The following is a 9,263-nucleotide window of genomic DNA, read 5'->3' on the forward strand; positions in this document are numbered from 1 at the left end:
TATTATTCGTTACTTAGCTGGTCTCTACAACCTAAGGGTTCATCGTCAATCATTTAATTCGTCAATCATTTGATTCATCATTGGTTTTTTTACATTAATATTTTTACAAACTTTGGTCAGCTGCTCTAGCTCTGAAGCACCTCAATTCCCTCTTTCGATCCCGATGTTCAGCGTGTTGGCTTTTCCTTTCATGTTTCCGTTTCTTTCTCTCCTTTCTTTCCATTATTCTTTTGTGCTTTATTACTTTCAATAGTACACCCTTCTGTCAAGTCATGTAATGTCGTGTTTTTCTCCTGTCTTGTTCTGTCCTGTTTTGTTCTATCCTGTCTTTGTAAACAAATATGTTCATATGAAGAATCATTTGAGTGGTCCACAATTTACAAGCATGCTTTTCAGTGGACCTCTCAATTCTTTCTTCTTTTTTTCTCCAGACATAACTTTGTATTTTGCCGGTATGCATGTATAATTTTGTATTTGTTAACTATTATTTACCATGTAAAGTCGAATTACACGCCTATGTTATATCTTCTGATTCATTTCGTGTTATGTTTGCAAAAAAAGAAGAGAAAGAATGAAATAAGTGAAATGAAAATGAAGATTAACTGTATAGTATTTGTGAACACTGAGGCCCGAATTCACGAAGGTGGTATAATCTTCTCCATTGTTTAAACCATGAACAAAAAGTGTCGCACGGAATATTTAGTTACGAAATAAGTCATTTCGTCGACAAAATGACTGATTTCGTAACGAATTATTCCATGCGACACTTGGCGCTCCATGGTCTTTGTCCATGATATAAAAAAAAATGAACAAGATTGTACCACGTTCGAGAATTCGGGCCTTAAAGGTCTCACCTCCATGTCTCAACGGTGCCAATCACGATCAAGCAATGTAGCTGTGATTGTCTCCAGTGAACACACCGAGTGCCATCCTGCTATCATCCTCATTCTATATTATCACAAGCTGGCATGATGCTTGTTGTTGAAATCGAGGCCCCGTGATCAGTATGGCAACAACAACCCAAATGTATGCAGGAAAGCAAGCATCATTACCCATCTTATACCTGTCAAAGACCCAGCCGTCCCCAATAACTACAGACCTACACATGTACAAGCTCTTTGAACGCCTTCTTTTTGTACTATCCAGTGTGGATGTTGTGAATAATGACTTTAATACAATATGTACACATTATTTTGACATTCAAAAGTCGGTCATGTGGCTACTTAATTTCCACTTATGGCATTGTGTATGACACACACCCTCACAATGTATCTTATGGTGTACACACAAAGTGTGAACAAGCAACACATGCAAGTATATGAAGCATGGACCACCAAAGTAACCTGGTGTCATCTAGTCAATTTTATCACATGCACCTCAAATACAACATTTTTAAAACCTAATAACCCTTCATGTGGATAACAAACTTTACTCCAGGAATAGGCGGCATCAGACCACGAAAGTCATGCGCAGGAAAATTCTAAACCGAAGACAATTGATGCAAGATCTGTTTGAAGAGGGGAAAATAACAGGAGCTGCATTTGTTAAAATGACTTAGGCATATGATACTGCCAGCCACGGAATCCTTACAGGAAAACTGGGTGAAGTCACAGAACGTGTAAAACTGACCGAACTGATCCGCAACTTGCTGGAAATAGAAGGTTATTTTGTCAATGTTGGCGGCAAGAAAAGTCCCTGGAGGAAGCAGATCGAAACATGGTCTTCCAAAAGGCAATGATCTTTCACCGCTGGTGTTAAACATCTACACAAATGACCCACCCATCCATCCAGGTAAAGTTTCCTCCATGCTGACAACCTGTACTCTTTTGAAGAGGTAGAGGACTCTATCAGCTATGCTCTGGAAAAACCTCACCCCTACACCAGTGTACACTGCGTCTCAAACCACCTTTAGAGCAAACCCAGACGAGACTCAGCAGTGTGCTTTTTATCTAAAGATCAGACATGCATAACGTCGCTGGGGCGACAAGACGTCGTATCTGAAATTTGGTGAAAATGACTTTTTTGGATTAATGGTCAGATAATCGGATAAGTGATGTCCTGTCCAAATCCTATCTGTTTTACCCCAAAGATGAAGCCACCACAACATGTCGATGGAAAGACTCTCCCATTTGATATAGTGCTTTGGCGTGGGAAGCAGCTCTAACACTCCTCAAAGCCCATCTGTTTACAAGTTTAGGTGGCAGTCTAAGTAGGTCCCTCACCTACAAGGACCATACTGGCTTAATTAAAGGAGACCTCCGGATGATTTTTAAGATTTTTACTTTTGAACAACTATAAATTAGTTATACCGAGGACAGAGTTTCAGAATTTGTGATAATTGGGATGAAGAATAAGAATATTTTCAAAATGTAGAACAAATTGCAATGAATATAAGGATAATGACATGGCAGAGTCACCATAAGAATGCATGAGTTGGGGCTCAAGGTAGCAGAACAAAAGAAGAAGGCATGCATAGATTATACACAGGTGAACTCGCAAGCAAGCAGTATTGTAATGGAATTACACTGCTACATTTCTGAAATATGTGAACCTCCTATGTCATCATCCTTGTTCAGTGTAATTTGTTTAAGGTTTTTCAAAGTATTGTTTCTCTGCTCAAGAACCACAATAAATCCCACAAATCTATACAAGGAGTTGTCGATTTATGTACTATATGATGTGAAATTATGAAAATCGTCTGGAATGTCCCTTTAAGACCAAGTGAGGAGTAGCTGCGAAACTGTTCTTTCTGCGGCTCTCACCTCGTGTTTCTCAACTGCTGAATATACTTCTCCCGTCTGGTGCAGATAAGCTGTGGCGTATCAAGGGAAAACGGCGCCCGGGGCAAGCGCGAAAATTGCGCCCCTAATTTCTGAAAAAGTGTTCAACCCCAACCCAATCCCGGTAGGGACTTTAAACAAAGTTCACATGATATGCTTTTTCAAGCACTTTAAAGGGGTCTTTTGAGGGTGATTTAAATGTAATGAATTTTGATAAATTCTGGCGAGCGAGCGCAGCGAGCGAGCCGAAAATTTTGGTATTTCAGCTTACACAACATGGAATTCTTGTCATTTTTTGCTAATCAAATCTTACAATTCCAATCAAGATATAGTGATGACGGCCTTATAGATAACGATTTATACCAACAAACTGCATGAGGAATTTAAAAAGTACTCTAAATTAGTACGCGCGAGTTAGCCGAAATTTGTATATTTCCACGTCATCATCACGTTTTGTTCTTATCTCTTTTTTTTTTTGGATAAATTTTGGCGAGCGAGCGCAGCGAGCGAGCCGAAAATTGTTGTATTCAGCTTACAAAACATTGAATTCTTGTCATTTTTTCTTATCTAATCTTACAATCCTAATCAAGATATAGTGACGGCCTTATAGATAACGATTTATACCAACAAACTGTGGACTTGAAAAAAATACTCTAAATTGTACGAGCGAGTGAGCCGAAATTTGCATATTTCCTCGTCATCATTACGTTTTGTTCTTATCTTGCTTGATTTTTTTTTGCGCCCCCCCCCCCCGTATGTTCGAAACCGTTGGCGCATTCTTTTGATCCAATTGGCAATCGCTTCAGAACGAAAGAAATTGCAGCCGCTGCTCCGTGAAACATTTTGCCTGCTAAATATGAAATGACATGTGTGAACACCATAGACATTGTCATTTTGTCCGCGTCATCATCACGTTTTGTTCTTACCTTCTTTATTTATATAAATTTTGGCGAGCGAACGCAGCGAGCGAGCCGAAAATTTTTGTATTTTAGCTGACAGAACATGGAATTCTTGTGTGAACACAATAAACATTGTCATTTTGTCCGCGTCATGTTTTGTGTTTATCTTGTTTGATTTGGTTTTCTGCCCGCCCCCCCCCCCTTCCGGGCGAGGGTTTTTTTTTTTTCTTCTTCTTCTTCTTCTTCTTCTTCTTCGATTTTTTCTTTTTCTTCTTCTTTATTTTTCGTTTTTTTTTTTCGTTTTTTGCGCCCCCAAGGAGTGGCGCCCGGGGCACGTGCCCCCCTTGCCCCCCCTAGATACGCCACTGCAGATAAGTTCATGCTGACAAAATCGGCCCAGCCTTAAATGCTGCCTGGCGAGTCATTACCGGATGCCTTAAACTCATTGGTGCAGAAGACCTTTAACGGCTGTGTGACATCGCAGTTCGTGCTCAGTGTGTTTGGAACATATTTTTAAAGGGGAAGGCTAGTAACTGATCAGTGGGAATCAGTGGAAATGCTGGGAGATGATTGTTCCAATCCTTATGGGATTCATTCAAGAGTTCATTGTATATCTATTGTTGTGTGAAAATGATTTGCTTCAGAATGGTCTCGTATTCAAGTAATGTGCAGTTTAATGCTTCCAGGTTAGCGTCCCTGGTCAGTGACGGAGCATTAATCTGCACATTACTTGAATATGAGACCGTTCTGAAGCAAATCATTTTCACACAACAATAGATATACAATGAACTCTTGAATGAATCCCATAAGGATTGGAACAATCATCTCCCAGCATTTCCACTGATTCCACTGATCAGTTACTACGAATAGCCTTCCCCTTTAAACGTCTCGACTTTTGCGCAAGTTCTGCAAGATGTTTTAGACTACGAACAAGAGAACTTGATTGACTATCAGTGAAACAAAACCGAAAATCCGAAAGACACTTTATTAAGGAAGAGCAGCCATAATAGGGTGAGGATATACAAGCATAGATAAACCATAATTATACTGTAATTGCAATCAACCCGTTTTAAGATTTTATTGATGTGAAAGTAACGCGAAAGAATCTAGGGGAAGAATATATCTACCAATAGCTGTCGACAATACATCAACATCTTGCCTGTGTAATTCATTCTAAAAATATGTTTGCTCAAATTCCTGTGGTATCACTTTCTCTAAGTGCTTGGGAATTAAGCTTGCGTCACGAAGCAATTCTGTTTGTAAGAGCATTCAGTTTCCAGACGTACATTGTATAGGTTCACTCAAGGAGTGGCCATGTTTAATAGTGGGTGTACATGCACAGTCTCAGCAGGCACATTTGGGTTACTCATAAGAGTGTAATCTCTTTGCTCCCCCCCCCCCACACATTTTGTGACATATTTTCCTGTTTTCTCTGTTATCATCCTGTCAGTGATGTCTTTTGTACCAGTTCTTGCATCGCCATCTCCATGAAGCAAATTAATTTAAATGTATGGATTTTTTCAACATAATCGATGTGCATGCACGCGCGCGCGCACACACACACACAAACAAAACAAAACTTAACCTTATTATGACTCAGTTTGGCGCATCAATTTATCAAACACTTCATCGATGTCACTTCCCCTTTGGAAGAATAGGCCTATCATAATTTATATCTATTGCTGTCTATTATTGCAAAGAAGCAGCATAAAGAGTAGCAAGAAAACGGGGGTTAAAAGTTATTTAAAAAAAGAACAGAAGACAGAAGTCATGTTTGCTTAACTGCAGTATTTCTTTTATTGAGACAATAATATCTCACATGAATTCTGCTAGAATGTATATATATATATCATAAATCATAAAATAAACCTAATGTATCACTATCACAGAAAGACACATACACTTGTCTCTTAATATTTCATATAAGCACAAATAAATTCTGTAGGCTTCTATAAACTGTGAATGTGTCAGTAATAATGCCTGTAAACGCAAGAGGTCTAAACACAATGTGGCAGAATACGATATACCACCATCATGTATAACATTAGGGTCACTCGCCTTCACCACTATTAAAAAAGTATCTATAGAACTAGGTATGATCAGAATCCCACCACATGTTAACTATGAGTCCCACAATGTGCATTTATACGTTTTTAATAAATATACCAATTTATAATGTAGGTTTATTTTAGTTCATATTCATGTTCCTTAAGCTGAGTAAGCAATAAATGAAGACAATAACATAAAATCATTTGTTGTTGTTGTTGAACAGGTTAGCTGGAAACTATTAAAATTTAATGCCTCTGTTGTGATCATCTGCTCTGCAGTATACTGCATCAAGTAAGCATATCACCAAAATCTAACTGGAAAATCTGAAAACAGTCTACATGTACGACATAAACTGTCTTGTGCCAAGACTGTGAGAACTTTTACAGAATAATCGTAAGTGACAAGGTGACAATCTCAATGTGCCATGAGAAAGTTTCTGCTTTCTTTAACCTTGTACCCTCTTAAAAGTAAAGACCTTTTAATTCTGTGCCAATGAGTTAAATGTGCACAAATTTCACACACAAACCTATGGGCAGGAAATAAATGAGGCACACAAAGGAATTACATGATGGATTTGTGCAAAGCATCCTTGTAGATTTGGAGACCGAACTACATTTCCCTGTCAGTTAAGACTTCCCATATTCGGCAAGGCTATGCTCTGACAATGCAATCTTCCATTATAATACTAGAGTTCCGTTATGTAATAATGATATTAGATAGCTCCCCACATACTTCTTAGATGGCTACAGATGCATCGAGTGTGCTAACAGGCTGAAAAACAGTAAGGTGAAAAGAGCTAAACAGAGACATTCTCACAGGAAAGTGCACATACAATCGTGATTGCTTGAAATACATGCAAACTTGAGCTTTTCATTACTGGAGGAACAAAAAAACATTCACAGAAAGAGCCTAACAAAATTCACAGAGTGTAACATTGCATAAAATCCTACGAAATCTGCTCAAGGGAAAATCATCATCATCGCACACAATCTGCCGCGAAGTCACAAAATTTAGATGTCGCTTGAGGTGTCACTGCGGATGTCAAAGTCGCCTTCGTCCGACCCAATGACGTAGTCAAATTCTATGGAGTCGATGTCCACATCTGGGACCTTTGGTGGGCGAGAACAAAAGTACAGACAAATTCTTATAAAACAGCCAATTCTCCCTTCATTACACTGCTCATACGCACAATGGGTAAAATGCACTATTATACGGTTAAAACATACATCCATGTACAAATAAATAATAATATTATATGAACTTTTCTGAATGAACTTTGAAGAAACATTACCATGATTCATCAATATTAGCCATATTTTTTCCAGAAAAAAAGAAACAAAAAGAACAAAACTACCCCCCCCCCAAAAAAAAAAAGAAGAAGAAAAAAAGAAGAAAAGAAAACTACAAACCTTTAATAGTACATGTTCGTGGAGGTGAAGTAAGAGGAAATCAATTTCTACTGTGGATTTTTCATGATTACAGCCCAAAATATGGCAAAGCAGGAGGACTGTGCATTAAAATGGGGTTAATTCCATACAATTGCTTTCTATCACAAACTAAAAGCAGCAAAGTTGTATAATTGAATAAAATGGGGGAGGGGTGGGCTGGACTGGGATTAACATTGTTCTCTGTGAGTGTGCTATCATGGACATTATGGGCATGTGTATATCCATTGGCCTACTGATGTAAGAACTTGATGGGTAAGAGTTCTAGCTGTACCACTGTGTGTGGGTTTAATGCACATCTTCATGTTTGATGCTGCTGTGAAAGATTATTTATAATGCCAACAGCTACTGAAAATATTTCTCCCATGTCCCTCCCTCCAGCTTTGGGCAGACTTTCTTAATACAGTACAGTGTCTCATCTGTTTTTTTTTTTTTTTAAAACCCTGATGTAAGGAACTGATGCAGTATACATAAGATTTCATTTAGTCAGCAGTTTTACAATATGTTCACAAAGTGCGATGTCTTTGATTTGGGCACTTTCTACTCCCACTGGTAAAGGTGTGGACAGTCATGGTTCACTTTTAGGTTTCATTTACGACTCGTTTTGAAAAGTGTTGGATTGCTGTGCATGTGCTTGTGTGTGTGTGTGTGTGTGTGTGTGTGTGTGTGTATAATTATGAAACATGTGTGGGATGACCAATGTATTCTAAACTTCTGTTTGCATATTATACACATAATATTCTATTAAAAGAGTTAGCCTTGTAAGTCACAAGGTCAATGCCATTTCTGCTCTGTTTTTCTCACAAACACAAATAATATATATTTGGTACATGTACCTGCATCTATCTGTCATCTCTGTATTTGATCATAATATACAGTGTACTCCCATGAATAAATTTTGGAGCATTTCTGGAACTGTGAATATCTGCATTTTTCTGTAATAACAGATTAGTCGGTCTCAATCACACCATGACAGTAAATGTGCAACAATCCTGGCTGTCAATCCTACCAATCAAGAACTATGAAGGATGCTTACTCATTTTCTATTCTCTCACTCAGAGATCACTATCCACTGCAGCCTGTAAAACACACTGATAGACAGGGAGGGCTACAAGTCTTTCCCTGTACACAAGGGCACATGAAGAGTTCTTGCTATAAAATTGTTGTAGTTGTCATCACTTCAAATGGTTTTAATCCTCCCAATCCTTTATCATGTGCTTGTTTATCTATTCAGCTCCTTTGTATATCAATCAATCACCTTAGTCACCAATCAGTAGCAGTCTCTGAACACATTCACAAATGGGACCACATCATTTCTCAGCATTTGATTTTAATAGAGGAAGATTGCAAATTTCTTGTTACTGCTGAATACCCTATAAATCTACAGGACAGCAAAGCTTCTTTTGTAAATCTTGCTAGATTTTCTTCACATGCTCTGATCTTTTACACAAAGCATGGGTTTGCAAAGCATGGGTGTGCTCTGTTCTTCCCCTATCACTGTGCAGGATATGTTGTATGTTGTCCTTTACATAATGCAATACTCTACCCGACTTATCCCCTTAATTAATGACCCTTTTGTCAAGATCGTGAAGAAAAAAGAGTAACTAGGTTTATTTCCTGGTGGTAAAATTCTGCAAAAGTCATCAAACTTATATCTGTCAATACGGACAGAGATTTCGGACTGACAAAAACTTTCCTTTAAAAAGTCACCACAGTATATTGAAACTTTACTTTGTTTTCATCAAAGAGTTTAAGTAGTGAAAATGTTTACCAATATTTTTTCTAGTCAGATATTTGTATCAATATGCTTCACACGGCAAATGGAGGTAAAGAAAAGGAAAGGAGGTGAAATGAAATTGAATCTACTGATATTACCTTGATAGAAGCCATGTACTTGTAAAAAACAAACAAAACAAACAAGAAATACAAACGTGCGTGCGCACACACACACACACACACACACACACACACACATACATAAAAACATACTTGTAATTATCATAGCTCTTTGACAGCATTGGAAAGAAGTCCCCCTCCCTTCTTCCACTACTGGGGACAAATCAAATGTCTAAGATTCCTGCAATAGTTAC

The sequence above is a fragment of the Diadema antillarum genome, unplaced genomic scaffold (genome assembly GCF_040938485.1).
Source record: "Diadema antillarum isolate AM-2024a unplaced genomic scaffold, OU_Dant_1.0 seq00001274_RagTag, whole genome shotgun sequence".
NCBI classification, from domain to species: Eukaryota; Metazoa; Echinodermata; class Echinoidea; order Diadematoida; family Diadematidae; genus Diadema; species Diadema antillarum.